Below are 16,519 nucleotides of genomic sequence, written 5' to 3'. Positions count from 1 at the left end.
TAAAATAATTCTGCAAATTAAACTTGCAAAGATGACTATTGTTTGTAGATGAGTAAATTACACAGATTTTATTTTATTATTTATTTATTTATTTATTTATTTAAGCAGACTTTATTTCTAAAAGCAGTTTTAGCTTCACAGTAAAATTGGAAATTACACAGATTTTAGATCAAAACTTTTTTTTATTATTGAGTAGTTTGATTTACCGACTTAAAGTTTGAGTTATTTTAAAAGTTTTACCTTCGTGTTTTAGCCTTTCCCTAGCTAGACCGTTTCTCCTTTTAAAAAAATTTCTATTTATTTATTTATCTATAAAATATTTTATTTTCAAGTAATCTCTACACCCAGTGTGGGGCTCACATTTACAACCCTGAGATCCAGAGTCACAGCTCTATTGACTGAGTCAGCCAGGTGCCCTTAGACCTTTTCTTCTGAAAAAGATCGCGAAATACCAAATTCTTATATACCAAACACCTATGTGACTCTGCAGATTTTTTAATTTCAGTTTTAAAATGTTTATTTTTTCCCACACTCTTGCCTGAATTCTAGGAGTACTTTTGTATTGTAGTAAAATTAGTAAGTGATAGCTTTAACCTCATTTAAAATCCTTCATTGTGGTTTTTTTTTTTTTTTAATCCAAGTAATCTTCAATTTATATTTTTGGTTCCCTCTGTGATTAGGTGGAATGGTTTTTTTGTTTCTGTTTTTGCTTTTTTTTTAATTGTATAAGATCATTTTGATTATGCAATTGGCACAAGAGGTATTTCCTTTATTATATATATCCGTATTTCATTAATAGTAAAATACTGTTTTGAGTAGCCTATTCAAATAATATTTTCATTCTGATTATAAAAATAATACAGATATTTTTAAAAGATTTTATTTATTTATTTGAGATAGAGCAAGAGCAAGTGAGCAAGGTAGAGCACAAGTGGGGGGTAGAGGGAGTAGAGAGAGGGAGAGGGAGAATCAGGCTTTCCACTGTGCAGGGAGCCTGAAGCAGGGCTTGATCCCAGGAGCCCGGAATCATGACCTGAGCTGAAGACAGATGCTTAACCGACTGAGCCACCCAGGCACTCCATAATACATATTTATTATAGGAAATGAAGATGGAGTGAAGTTCATTAAAACACCCATATTCCCACTGTTTTGTGCATCTTTCATGAAACTTTTTCTTTTCTTTTTTTTTTTTTTAAAGATTTTATTTATTTGACAGAGAGAGAGAGACAGCCAGCGAGAGAGGGAACACAAGCAGGGGGAGTGGGAGAGGAAGAAGCAGGCTCCCAGCAGAGGAGCCTGATGTGGGACTCGATCCCAGAACACCAGGATCACGCCCTGAGCCAAAGGCAGATGCTTAACGACTGAGCCACCCAGGCGCCCCTTGTGAAACTTTTTCTAAACTTACCACCAGTATGCTCTCAATTCTCTCTACCCTGAATACACACGCATACACGTACACAACATTTAATGTATGTATTCTTCTTCTTGCTTTTTCACTTAATAGCACTTTTTGATGATCGGTTTATTTCAAAGAGATTTTTTCCTACAGTGAGAAGTTGCTTCTTTTTATAGGGAATATCCAAGACCACTTGGGGGGAAAAAACTTCGTAGGAGACAGTAATAACTTGCTGAGAAATATCATTTTACATTGACCTTTCCCATTCAATAAAATTAATTTTTATTTTTATTTAAATTATAAGGAGATTATGATTAAGACTAAAACTAAATATTACCTTTTTGCATCATAAAAACATAAAGGCAAGAAAACTATGTGTTTAAACAAAATCATACAGTAGCTAGCTTGCCTAGGAGAAGTTATGATATATGCTCTTAAAAAACAAACACTTTTAAATTCACAGATGCTGCAAAGCCCTGGTCAAACATAAATTACAATCAGTTTTTATGTAACAGTAAAAATTCCAAAGGACTCTTACTCAACCACTCTCAATATGTATCACAGATATGCTTTTTCTTTATGCTCATAGAATATAAACCACATTTATTTCTATATCTGTGTATATTTTAAAATGAACTACCCCAGAAAACAAAATGTTGACTACACTATGTTCAAGTGCAGTACAACAAAGAAAACAGAAACCTTAAACTCCCTCCGAAGAGCCTGTAGCTTATATGGTGAGAATTTTGGAATGCTTATAGAATTTGAATGCAGCATCCATTTATTTCAAGAGTATAAGCTACCTTATAATTACCAGATCATTCAATATATTTAGCAAATGCCACTCCACTTTTATTATAACAATTCACTTTTTCTTGTTTGTGTTGAGTACTATCATATATAGAAAGAACTCTTTACTTACCATTCTGGGAAAGATGAAATTTATCATTATGCCATAAATACCCTGGAAAGCAAAGAAAATATTATTATTTATTATACCTCCATCCACAGGGGTTCTAACCGCCAAATGTAATGCATCAGCAGCAAAACAAAAATGAAGTAAATCTATTGCAGAAAACATGAATCAGTGTTCTAAGAATTATTGAACACGTATTGCATGCCTTTGGACAGGGCTACTTTAAGATTAAGCAATTGCTGTGTTAAGTCGTTTCAAAGTCAGAAATAAAACATTTTATTTTCCCCAAACAAATATTATAGGTTTAAGAGAATATTGTCAACGAACTGTTTATTCTTCTCCCCTTTCGCTCAGTTGAATCTTTCAATGATACAGATGGGACAGCTATGTCTAAAATTCTTTAAGGGAAAACTGAGGGTCATTCTACTTTCTTGAAGTCAACATTAATGACCATTTTTAAAAAATGTAAATAGTTTCCTGTTTGGAATCTCGAACTGGAAATCTGATGTGGGAACTGAGAAACAAAATCAGGAGTCCAGGCTCCTACTTTTTCACACTAAATAAGTGATAAGAAAGCATTATTTATATTCTCATTGTTTTCTGTTGACTAAAAACAAGGTTTTAATTGCATCACATGTTAAGAATTAGAACAAAATTATATTCTACATTTGCTCTTGAATTTATTGTGTTCTTTAAAAATTTTTAATTAACACTTTCACATTTAATAATTAGTAAAAAATAACATTTCTTAATGTCAGTAGTTCTAATATAAAGAAACATGTCTGAATGTTAGAAAATATGCTTTTCTCATATCCTGATAATGTTATTACATGTTGCTCATTTTCTGTTCCTTTATTTATTTTTTAAATATCGTAAACTTAATTTAGAGAAAAACACAATGAGTTCATCTCCCTCAACCCTTCTACCAAAACTAGATGATGGCTAAGGAAATCTTAATAGATAACATACTCAGAAAAGGGTTTTTCCTTGAATTTTTGGATAATGATATTTCAAACCCTTCAGGATTATTTTTTAATGAAGTGATTTTGAATAAAAATGATCATGTGTTAATGTAATCTGAATCGTTATTTCCAAGAAAGATAATGTTTCTACAAATGAGAACTAGCTAAAATTTCAAATGACCAATATGTAATTTTAAGTAAGTTCTGTGCCCAACATGGGGCTTGAACTCATGACCCTGAGATCAGGAGTTGCCTGCTCTACCAACTGAGCCAAGCCAGGTGCCCCTCAAACGACAAATACTGATATTCACAAAATTTACTTTTTTCTAGAGAATAAAATTAAGATTTGAAATTTGTCCCACTTAGGTTTTGACATCAAAGATATCATATTTTTTTGACATTTTTATTCTTAAAGAAACATTTCGGTAGAAAATATGGAAGTCTGAAATTCTGTAGTGATTTAGGAATTCTGCCAATGAGTGTAATTTCTTTTAAGAAAACTATTTTCATACTTAATTATAAATATTAATAATTTATTTCAAAATTTGTGTTTATTGATCTTTAGTGAAGTATTTTAATGGAAAATATTCTTTAACTTAGAAATACTTTACTGATGTGGTGCTTATTCCCAAGGAATTATCAATACAATTTTTGATATTATAATTCGTATTTATAATTTCTAAACTGCAAAAAAAAAAAAAAGCAAAGTATTTTTAAGCACCAGCTCCTGAAGAGGGCAGCACGTTCTAGATATTATTGAATTCTGAGCTCAAATATGACAGCTTTGGCTTTAGTATACTTTTTTTAAGAACTTGAGGGGGGGAAAATTGGTTATTTTTTATAGATGTCTGCTCCCATGATACAATAAACTAGCAGAAATTCTAGGCAGCTGTAGACCAAGGTCAAAACTGTATTTGATTATTAAAAGAGAACATTCAAATTAGACACCTAAAGCAATGTATTTAGAAAGGGAACAACAAAATGCTAGTAAGGAGACCTTCCATGAGGAATGTCTTTTATCTTAATACTGTAGATAACTTTTCCTATTGGCAGTGCATTGACTGTCAAAACTACTAAAGGGGTTAGATTTAATTATCTCACTTCTTGCACATTTCATCTCAATTGCTATGGCAACATTCAGTTGCCTCAGCAGCAATGCACACTTTAATCAGATATTTCCTCCTTATTTCTCTATGAGCCAAAACTGTGTAGTCAAATTTACAACCAAGTCCTGATGAATCTGATAACACTTCCTACAATTTAATGGGCAACTTACCTCCCCCCACACATATAAATATTTTCAGAGAGGCTTATAACTATTGGACAAGTATAAGACTTGATAAGAATATACATTTGGACTTTCCTATTTCGTTGATTTTTTTTTCTCTCTTTCTGCCACCATTCCTTTATTAGAAGTTTTTTACCAATTCGAAACTCACTCCAGCAAGTCAGTACCATGGGTCGTCTAACCTCAATAGGAGAGCCAATGAGTAAGGGAATCAACCTCTCACATTCAAATGTCAACCCTCCTGAAGAAGCCTATTGAATGATTTGCATTTTATCTGAATATACTTGGAACTGGCACATCAAAGAGCCTCTTTCTATTTCTTGAAAGCAGGTAAGAGAAGGAAGAAAAATAACTGAAGACAAAGCAGAACGTGATGATATAAGAGGAAAACCATTGAGTATCAGACTTAAACAGGGCCAAGCATGAAGAAAACTTGGTCAAGCTTTAATAATAGCAATTTTAATGAGAAGGAAAAGCATGATGCATTAAATTGTTGATGTCACTTGGGTGAATATTAACCATTTACACTGTTGGACAAATCGTCATTTTAGCATTTTGCAAAAGACTAACGAAACGTTTGTGGGCATACAAGGAATATTCAGACTGTCTTTAAGTCTGATTTAAAGGGTTAGCTTATTATATTTTCATAAATGCTTGGAATTTTTCAAATAGTAACTATATTTTAATTTGATACTGTATAATAAATTTTTTTAGAAAGTGTAATTAAGAAGCAAAGTGATCTAAAGTCTTCCTAACAATTTTAGTGGCTGCTAAAATTTGTATTTAGATAGCAAACATTTTATCTCGAAGTTGTGCTAGCTCTCTGGTGGGAATTTTACGCCAGTAACTAACAGTAATATTTCAGCATGATTTTTCAATCACCACTTAGTAATGTCTAGTAAAATTTTCATTAATGGAAGCAACCAAAAAGATGCTTTCTGTAGCTGGGTCTACCAGCTGACATTTTAATAGCAATTTCTAGATTGTATCTTAGGTATTATAGACCACTAAATACAGCATTCAATCAAAACTTAACCAAACATAAAAATTATTTAAGGTACTGGTTGTACATATTTTTAACTTTAATTGAGCTGATTATTAACAGACTATGTTCAAAATCTGCTCATTAATGATGAAGTTTGGATGCCATATAACCCTAGAAGTAGCTGAAGGAATAGCAGTTTAATTAAAAAGAGAAACCTGCAGAAGAGAAGCATGGAACCTATCTTCAAATATTCAAAGGGCTTCTTATGTAAAGGAGACAGTGAGTATCCTAGAAAACCAAGACAAATGGTAGAAGTTTCAGAGAAGTGGATTCCCGCTCTATATAAAGAACATTTTAAAACAATTAGAATTGCTTAAACATGGCTCAAGCTATGAAGCAGTAAGTTCCTTTTTGAGGCATATTTTATAAACTGTTTGCATATGGACTCTTTATTTTCTGTTGCTCGAATTCTGGGACAACATTGTAGAAAACGTGGTAGAATCACTCCACAGATTTAGATCTGGGAATTCAGATGAGTCACTTCTTAATGAAATTTTTGAGTACCAGTGCTTTATGTCAGCACGGAAACCTAGCAATGATCCGCAAACAGCATATTCAGCAGCAAGTTTGCAAATCCTACTCTGGAGAAATGGTCTAAATGAGAAAAACAAACAGTTCTTAGTGAAGAGTTATCTAAAACCTCCAAGGAGACATGCAAATCGGTCCTAATTGGCATTCTTTCAAGAACCTCAGTAGATGCCAAGGAGTGACTAGGGGTGAAGAATGAGTTTCCCTTTCAGTCTCCACTTGGCTTTTCTACCTAAAGCTGGGGTGTTGCCAGACAATGTGTGCCGCTGTGTTAGACTTGTTCTCTGGATGAAAGGAAGATGTTGGCACTATCCTCAAGCTCTATATTCACTTAAGAAATAATAATTGCTCAATTAAGGGTACAGAGCTTTTTTTCTGTACCCAGAGAAATTAAAAGTTGAAGAGAAAATTGCACATGATGTGGGAATGCTCATCTTCATCAAGATTGCTGAATAAGATAAGGGAAGGTTGTAACTAATTTGAGGATTATAAATATAAGGAAATTGCTGATTCTTGAGTTAAAGCAATGGGCACTTTTTGTGTAATACCAGATCCTAAAAAGTTCTAGTTTATGTTAGTTGGAAATAGTCTTTTTACTTAGTTTGGTTTTGAAATTTCCCTGTGTGATCCTGCTCTCAAATCACAATGAAGGAAACAAGAGGCTCACAAAAGTTCTCGCATGGTATCTAACCTTAATGTAGTCTAGTGCTGTTGTTAGGAACATGAGATCTTTTGAAGAATGACTGTCTTCCAGAAGCATCTGTTTCTATCCAAAGAGCTGGTGGGTAGTTTCGCAGCTATAAGAAAAGCTAACTTTAATCTTTACCCTTGAAGAAGATGGGATGTTACATACTTCATTTTCTCTCTCCCGCTCCTCCAGGCTTCTTCAAATCAAACCTTTATATTAACTTATGTTGTTTAAAATTCTACCTGCTGAGGTTTTGCTGGCAAATGGTCTTGAAACTTGTTTCCAAACTGCTCACCCACAAAAGCTTTTACTAGCCAATTCCATTTGGTTGGCTATCCTCCAAAACAGTCTCTGGTGAACAAAAACATTAGCTACAGAGAAACAGAAACTTCCATGGCACCCTGGAGGAACTTTTTGATCCAAAAGACACTACTAGTAAACCAAAGTGTCATTGCACATTCATGAACATTTCCTTATGTCATGAAAAGCAGTAGGAGGAAAGGGCTGCATTTGTGCAATGGTTGTTCCATGTGTATAAACCTAGTCCCCAACTTGAGATCAAAGAGTGTCTTCAATCAGCAAGTATTTATTTAGTGCATACCATGTCTGAAGCTTAAAGAGTCAGAAAAGGACAAATAGGAGCTATTTTAAAATTCTGCTATTTGTTGAATGAATGAAGAAAGACATATTGCTGTCCTATAAAAAACCTTAATCATCCATAGGATTATAAAATTAACATGAAACAAAGCACAATACCTCTGTCTTATCTCTATCCGTTAATCTATTTTATGCCACAGAAGGTTTTAATATATTTCAATAGCACTACTTCCTTCATTTAAGTAGTTTTGACAACAACAGAAAAGCACAAATCATGTTGCTTTCTACCCAATACGGCCACGCACCTCTACATCTACCCATTTGCACTTCTTGTCTGTGGAGTATAAAGTATCTCTATTGAACGGTTACTGCTCCGATTGTGAGCTTAATGAAGGCAGGGAAAGTCTGTGTCTTTGTTTGCTTTCTGGCCAATGCAACAGTGCCTGGTAAACAATAATAAGCATTTGGAAAATGATTATTCAATGAATAATGAATGAATAATAAATAAGTGGAATGAAATGGTATTGACCTAAATGTAAGAACGTTCCCCAAGGTTAATGTGGCTTGAAATGGTGTTAGTTTAATGGGAGATAAGGGATTTTTACATGGGGCCTTCAAGAATAGATAGGATTTAGATGGAAGAGGGGAAGGAAATAAGGTATTTCTAGTGGTGTTAAGATAATGAGCAAAGGGATTGTTTGGATTCAGAGATATTAATGAAAGGATCTCATTCTTCTTGATGGGACCATGGGTTGTGTTATGGGTTAGTGATTTTGTTTGGTGTAGATTAATGGATATTGTATAGTAGTGTTTCTTAGCCTTTAATTTGCATTCTTGGGGATTTTGTTAAACTGCAGACTTTAATTTAGTAGGTCTGGATTGAGACGTGAGATTATCTATTTTTAACAAGTTCCCAGGTGATGTTGGTGCTGGTGCTGTGCTCTGAATTGCAAGACTGTAGAGGATCCTTAAAGCTAGACACAGTCATCTGGGCTGGATACAGCAGTTATTCGAAAACTACTCTATGTTCTCCAGCAGTTATAGCAAGATGAAAACTGCGTTTAAGATTAGTGTGTCAACCTTATGAATAGTATGCTAAAAAAGAGAGAACGTGGATATAGGAAAACCAGCTGGGAGGCTGTCTTACACTTTATCTGCATATTTCACAGATTTGGTTTTCAATTACCTGTTGATTGATTAGTTTGTGTGGACATGGTCAATTCAAAAGTACTTTCTCAGTGGAATAATTGTGGGCCCGCTGACTTTTTGAAAACAAGTCAAGTTTAGGTAAAACACATGGGAAATTCATGAATGCTCTTCCCTTCCTCTCCATCTGGAAAAACTGCATTCCTTCTTAAAAATAGTTGAAATGTTAGCTCTTCTGTTCTTATCATACTATAAAATTATAATTATGCCCTCAGATGTATGTCTCAGACTCTGATCTTATTATATTGTAAAGATAATAATAATTAGCAACAGTAGTACAACTAGAGTTTTTTGAGTGCTTATTAGTAGTGCCAGGCAAATTGCTAAGTTTTATAATTAAATCCTTATAACAATGCTTTAAGGAATACTGCTATTATCATCCCCATTTCTACAGATGGAAAAAAAAATACTTGCATACCTTAATATGACGTTAGCTACATGCCAATGAATACATTCAGAGAATGACCAGTCAAGATGTGTTCTTTTTTTAAGATTTTATTTATTTGACAGAGAAGGAGAAAGAGAGAGCACAAGCAGGGGGAGAGGGAGAAGCAGGCCCCCCACTGAGCAGGGAGCCCAATGCGGGGCTTGAAGCCAGGACCCCGAGATCATGGCCCTAGCAGAAGGCAGATGCTTAACCGCTGAGCCACCCAGGCGCCCCAGTCAAAACGTGTTCTAAGAAATCACTGATTTCTTAGCGTAGCTTCCATTTTTGCTTGATAGCAAATGAAATCTCAAATAGTTATAATAACAGATAGGAATTTGTGAGTGTTTCTTATGTCCTAGGTACTACTTTAAGCAATTTACATGTGTTGTCTCATTTAATGCTCATAATAATCCTATGATTTAAGTGTAATTATTACTCTTGTTTTACATATGAGGAAAATGAGACACAAAGAGATTAAATAGTTTGTCTAAGTTTCCATATTTATAGAGCAGAATTGTAGTTTGAACCCACTACACTGTGTTACTGATCTTAGCCTAACTTGTCTTTAATAACATAGAGTTCTGAGTGTTTTCTTAAGTGAACACTATAAATTTCTTCAAATCATAATATTTGTGAAAAGTTAATTTTCCCACAAGTTAAGAAAGAGTCCATGCAATGTAAGAGGTCTTACTGTTATATTTTTGTTTCTATTAGTACATCACAATGCCTGACCAGGAGGAACTCCCCAAGACTGGCAGATATTTAGACATGGGGAATTTTTTTTTTCTATGAAAGCATAGCAAATTTCAGATAACCTGGGGCCCCATACTCCTCACCTATCCAGCCGTACTCCGAACCCCTCATGCCCACAGCTCAATTCCACAAAAGAATCATGAGTATTCCCCAAAACAGGGAAAAGAATATCCAAAAGATAGTCTCCTTTAAACTTTTTTCTTGCCTTTAGGGAAAGATAGTTGACCTCTGTGATCCCTTGTTAGGTTAATAATGATAATCTTTCAGATATTTTAAATGCCAGATACGATAAAAATTATTACTTGATTGACCAACTAAACTAGCATTCAAATACAAGTAGAATATTTTATGCCACATGAGCTTAATATTCTCATTTAAATTTTTAATATTTAAATTTGGTATTATAATGTCATAACTTCTGTAAATATGCAATTTCATATTTTATTGCAAAGAGAATTATCTGATTTTCCCAAGTGCACCAATATATTTTTGAGCATATCCATTTTTTTTAAAAGATTTATTTATTTATTTGTTTATTTATTTATTTATTTTAGATCTAGAGCACACAAACAGGAGGGGCAGAGAGAGAGGGAGACAGAATCCCAGGCCGACTCTATGCTGAGCATGGAGCCTGATGTGGGGCTCGATCCCATGACCCAGAGCAGAAACCAAAAGTCCAACCCTTAACTGACTGCACCACCCAGGGGCCCCGAGCATATCCATTTTTGATAGCACATTCAACTTCCACTTCATAAATTTACTTACTCCTCTAAATTTGGCTTGCCTGTTGCACGTGCAGACATTGATAAATTGAATAGATGCAGTGACATCTGTAGCTCCACCTTACGCTTCTCCTCACCCATGACCTGCATGGCTAGCTCCTGCTGGAATTTACTTCAAGTCCATGCAGGGAGGGAACATTGTAATCTATTATTTGCCATACCATTTAAAAATACTTCTATTGTAGTAATGTAAGTGAATACAAAAATGTTATCTATCCACATATTATTTCTTTTCTTTTTTTTTTAAGATTTTATTTATTTATTTGACAGAGAGAGAGCAGCAGAGGGAGAGGGAGAAGCAGACTCCCCACTGAGCAGGAAGCCTGATGTAGGGCTCAATCCCAGGACTCCTGGATCGTGACCTGAGCCACCCAAGCGCCCCTATCCATATATTGTTTCTACTAAGTTTTCTGCCCCTCAGGAAGTATCATAATTTTCTTTCTTTCTTTTTTTTAAGATTATTTATTTATTTATTTGACATAGAGAGCGCACAAAAGCAGGGGCAGCAGGAGGCAGAGGGAGAGGGAGAAGCGTGCTCCCAGTAGGACAGATAGCCCAACATTCCGCTGAATCCCAGGACCCTGGGATCATGACCTGACCGAAGGCAGACACTTAACCGACTGAGCCACCCAGGCGCCCCTCATAATTTCCCTTTTAGATAATATTCTATTATCTAAAAGAATACCTATCATAGAGATTTGGCTCCTTCCTACTGAAGTATATAAAAAGGCCTTTAACATTTAAACAAAAGAAAACAGAAAGCCATCACTACAACCATTAGTACCAAACATCTGAGAAGTCTTAATTGTTTTCACTGGAACCCCCCCATAAAGCATATTGTTCTTTTTTATATTTTTCTACTTTATTTTTAAAGGCGGGGGGAGCTGTATTCTATAACTCAGATTGTGTTATACAAATCATGAAATATAAATGACTTTCCTATAACCTGAACACCATTTTAGGATTATGACAAAATTTCATAGAAGATGTTGGATTTGCATTTTTTAAAAGTTATTTTCTTACTTTGAAACAATTCCAAATCACAAAAATGTTGCAACTACAGTACAAATAACATTGGCTCCTAAATGATCTGAGAGTAATGACAATCTGAGAGTAATGACAACTGAGTACTTGAACATATTTTCCCCCACAAACAAGGACATTTCTCTGTATAGATGAAATACAGCCAACAAATTCAGGAAACTGATACACCACTACCATATAATCCTCAGACTGCATTTTGGTTTTGCTGCTTGTTTCAAGCAGCAAATGTAATCTTAATAGCAAAAGGATCCAGTCCAGAATCAAGCAGTGCACTTCATTATTATGCCTCTTTAGTCTCTTTTAATCTCGATTTCCTCAACTTTCCCATTATTTTCATGGATTTGACATTTTAAAAAATTACAATTTAGTTATTTTGCAAGATGCTCCTCATTTTAAGTTTATCTTCTACTTTCTTACTACTGGATTTAAATTATCTGTCTTTGAAGAATCACGGAAGTGATTTTGTGTTCATCTCATAGTATCCTATCATTTGGTACATTACTTGTGATGTTAGTATTAACTCATGACTAAGGTGATAACTGTAAAAAAATTTTTTTTGGTAAGTATATTGTGGAGAAGTACATTAACTTTCAACTTATTGATTTACTTATATCCATATGAAGTCATGGGTATCCATTTTATCCAATGGGTTATAATCTGCTGTTATTATTATTCACTTTGATCTTCCAATAGTCTCAGATATGGGCAGTGTGATCCTCTTTAGTCTGACTTCTTTCTTTAACATGTCCCTGGCATCATTTTGAGTACTTCCATATTTTTGCCACAGTGAGATAGTCCCTGTTCGTCTTTTTCATGCCCCGGCTCTGGAAACAGCTAATTCTCCAAGCAGTTCTAGTTTCTTTTATTCAGAAATGGTATTTGGAAACCAAGGTTTGGGAGATAGGTGTGCCCATTGTTTTGGATGTGTCATTGTTCTCAGGATCTGGAACTAAGGAAATATATGTAGGAAAAATTCATCTATCTATTTTTACATATATATACACATTAACATATATTTTATATCTATATCCATACGCTAGGAGTTCACAATGATATGTCCATTTTTAAACCAACGCCACAGGATCCAACACAGTTTCTTTCTTTTCGTATTTAGAACTACTTTCTTCAACAATGAAAAGCCTGTCTCCTAATTACCCTTAATATATTTGTTTATTTGATCAATCCCCTCACGTATAACCACTGTCCTGCTGCTGCTAAACACCCCAGTCCTCCCTCCCCCCACCAGATGTTCTTCTCATCCTTCTTGAGCTCCAACACTGCTCTTCAGGCCGCAGAGGTTTCCCCACCCACATTCTCTGCGGATACTAACCTTACTTGTCCCCATCTAACGAGTTTGGGACTAAGTTGTTCAGGAAAGAAAGATAAGGAAAGAGAAGGGAAGATTGAAAGGAAGATGAAAAAGAAGAGAATGAGAAGAACTTGTAATACTTTTAAATTGCTTATTTGTCTGCTGTGTGGATTCTAATGCCATTGCATATTACATATTTAATTGAAAAGTTCTTTTTATTGACTAAAAACAAAATAACAAGTCTACTTCAACTAACTAGACTTCACATATTTGACAAATATTTATTAAGTACCTACTCTGTGCCAGTATAAATAAATTTTAGTAAAAATCCAATTAACAGCAGTTCTCAATTAATCAATATATTTTACTTACTTGCTTTTCAGGGAAATTGGCCAATTATAAGAAATCACATCCAAATTGAAGATTTATTCCAAACAAGGTCAGTCATAAAGTCAGTATGAATTTTACTGTAATTCATATGACTTATATATTATACTATATAATAAGAAGTGATATTCAGAATTATGACCCTGAAAGGGAATAGGAAGCTCAATCACAATCTAAATACTGCCATGCTCACTACAGACATGTTAGAAATATTTTCAACAGATATTGTTTTATTCTGTTAACCTAAAACTATATTCCCCAAACAACCTATTTCTAGTTTATTTATTCATTCAACAAATATTCAGTAAGCATCTATATGTGTCAGGCACTGTTTAAGAAAATCTATTGAAATTACTGTTTTGATGGAGTTTAGCATCTTAGTGAGGAGAAAAAAGACAATAAACAGGCAATATGTGCTATTCCAGGTATTACAAGTGCTAAGAAGAAAAATAAAGAAAGCTAGGGGAGCTGCCTTAGACAGATGGTTAGTTTAGTTTTTTCTTGCTATCAGTTTGTCATTTATCCAATGAGATTCTCTTTCTCAAGATGAGAAATACATTGTTCTCATATTTGTTTGCTGGTTTTCTTTAGTATGTTTGGGTCAAATTTATAGTAAACTCTTAGTTGTATCTAAATCATTTTGAAGAGGGGCGCCTGGGTGGCACAGCGGTTAAGCGTCTGCCTTCGGCTCAGGGCGTGATCCCGGCGTTATGGGATCGAGCCCCACATCAGGCTCTTCTGCTATGAGCCTGCTTCTTCCTCTCCCACTCCCCCTGCTTGTGTTCCCTCTCTCGCTGGCTGTCTCTATCTCTGTTAAATAAATAAATAAAATCTTTTAAAAAATAAATAAATAAATCATTTTGAAGAGACTGGGCAGATATTAAACCAGATGGCAAATTGGGGAAGGTAAAGGGAAAGAAAGAGTTATTTGGGGAAGAGGTTTGAGTGGATTTTTAAATTAAAAAGAAACTTCCTTATATTGCTTGGTTTTCTTCTTTTTTTTAGAATTTTTATTTTTTTATATTAGTCACCATACAGTACATCCCCAGTTTTTGATGCGATGTTCCATGCTTCATTAGTTGCGTATAACACCCAGGTGCACCATGCAATATGTGCCCTCCTTAATACCCATCACCAGCCTATCCCAATCCCCCACCCCCCCTCCCCTCTGAAGCCCTCAGTTTGTTTCCTAGCTTAGGTTTTCTTCAGGAGTTACGGTATCTTCATGATGTTTAAAAGCTATTTTTGTTAAAAAATATTTTCACAGTAGCTGAATTCTACTTCAAATAGTATGCTGATAGAGCTTATGTATCCCAAACAAGAAAGAATGGAAAATGAATTGATTGAGATAGACAAAAATCTGTAAATCTTTCTATTGTTCATTAGCCGCTTTCCAGATATGTATGTTTTACTAACTCCCACAAATGGTGACTGTACTTTAATAATTTAAGTTATGGATATGGCTCAAAAGCCTTCTGTTATTCTCAAGCAAAATTTGGTATCTTATTCCTTAGCTCAATAGACTTCTGTCTACTCCAATGGTATTGTTATAAATTTAAAGAATTGGTAATATCAGTTTAACAGAAAGAAAAATAAGAAAATGAAAGTCATTAAATTTTGGGATAGATGGGGCGCCTGGGTGGCTCAGGCGTTAAGCGTCTACCTTCGGCTCAGGTCATGATCCCAGGGTCCTGGGATCAAACCCTGCATCGGGCTCCCTGTTCAGTGGGATGCCTGCTTCTCCCTCTCCCACTCCCCTTGCTTGTGTTTCCTCTTTCGCTGTGTCTCTCTCTGTCAAATAAGTAAAATCTTTAAAGAAATAAAAAAATTAAAAAAATTCTAGGATAGATTAGTAAGTAGAAGTCAGTAGCATCTATATGTAAAAGAAAGAGCATTGGACAGGAATTTTGAGACCTGATTGAACTATTCCTAGTTCCTGTTAGGTAACTTTGGGCAAACAGCTCCTACTTTCTTATCTCCAGTCTTCTCTTTGGCAAATGAAGATGATGTCAGTTTGTGTCTAAAGTCACCATTTAGAAACAAAATCCTAGAGTTAAAGCAAACAAATCCAATAAAAAAATACCAGACTTGTGTGTTTTGACACACACACTTTCTCCCACTATACACACACATACAGTACTAGAAGAAAAATTGTTTTTCAAATAAGAGAATATGTTGAATACTCGATTATTAAAATTCCTATTCACTAAGATTACTGTTCTGTTAGTTTTGATCCTTTAAAAAATTGCAATAATCCTCTCAAATGATTATATTTGAGAAAAAGGATAGGGGAAATAGCTACATTATATTTTTCTTTTGATCTTTAGTTTTTTGATAGGGTTCACAAAAGATGTCTACATCTTAATCATTTAGACTTTGCATATGTGCAAAAACACATTTTATGAAAAAATCCTGATACATTCTATATTATTTCTCAAATAAATAATAATAATGTACAAGGTTAGTTTACTCATTCTCAGAGAGAAGAGGACCCAAAATAACTATTGTACTATTTAAGTTATTGGAAAAAAGAAACCAATAATAAGTTTTGTTAGCTATAATAATACCTTGACTTTTATATAGTACATTTTCAAAGTAGAGAATACTTTACAAAATATGCACGTGATTTTTCTAGTTCATTTTCAAAGGCATTTTATAAAATACAGATTAAACAGTTTCAAAGATGTATTTATTTTACTCATTTTACCTCCATAATATTTAGCATCCTATACTTTCAATTTTAATGAATTATTCCTTCTTAATGTGTACCAATTTAGTGTACATATTATACACACGTATTTGCAAAGGCACAATGTTCACTGGCAAGGACCTTTCAACTGGTATTTTATTTTATTTTAATTTTTTTTATATGGAGTGCTTCATGAATTTGCATGGCATCCTTTGTACAGGGGCCATGCTAATCTCCTCTATCATTCCAGTTTTTAGTATATGTGCTAGGATTGGTATTTTAGAAATCAAAACCAAAATGGAAAAACTTTCCCCAAAATAATCAGAATATACAAACAAATAACTCTGGGCTTTGATTTTATTTCTTCCATTTTACTATATATTTTTTAACCAAGCAGTACCTGAATCCACTAAAAAATTTCCTCGGACATGCTTTTATATCCCTATCTAAATTGATGAGCATAGGAATACTCATTTTTTTAGTCTTAAGCCATTTGATAAGG

At 34.2% G+C, this 16,519-nt stretch overlaps 1 protein-coding gene and 1 non-coding gene across 3 annotated transcripts in view; both read right to left on the bottom strand.

Annotated features, from left to right (window-relative positions):
• ADGRL2 (adhesion G protein-coupled receptor L2) overlaps window positions 1-16,519 on the bottom strand; it is a 609,194-nt gene that overhangs the window by 220,174 nt on the left and 372,501 nt on the right. For both annotated transcript variants that reach the window (XM_034653754.1, XM_034653755.1), the window contains one exon: window positions 2,319-2,360. The gene's annotated coding sequence lies outside the window, so the exon portion shown is untranslated. The remainder of the gene's footprint in view (window positions 1-2,318; window positions 2,361-16,519) is intronic.
• Window positions 16,192-16,295, bottom strand: LOC117801267. The gene has a single exon (XR_004623789.1). It is a non-coding gene; the product is annotated as a U6 spliceosomal RNA (small nuclear RNA).

Source organism: Ailuropoda melanoleuca, chromosome 2 (genome assembly GCF_002007445.2).
Source record: "Ailuropoda melanoleuca isolate Jingjing chromosome 2, ASM200744v2, whole genome shotgun sequence".
Classification (NCBI taxonomy): domain Eukaryota; kingdom Metazoa; phylum Chordata; class Mammalia; order Carnivora; family Ursidae; genus Ailuropoda; species Ailuropoda melanoleuca.
This window is presented reverse-complemented; position numbering and strand designations above follow the sequence as displayed.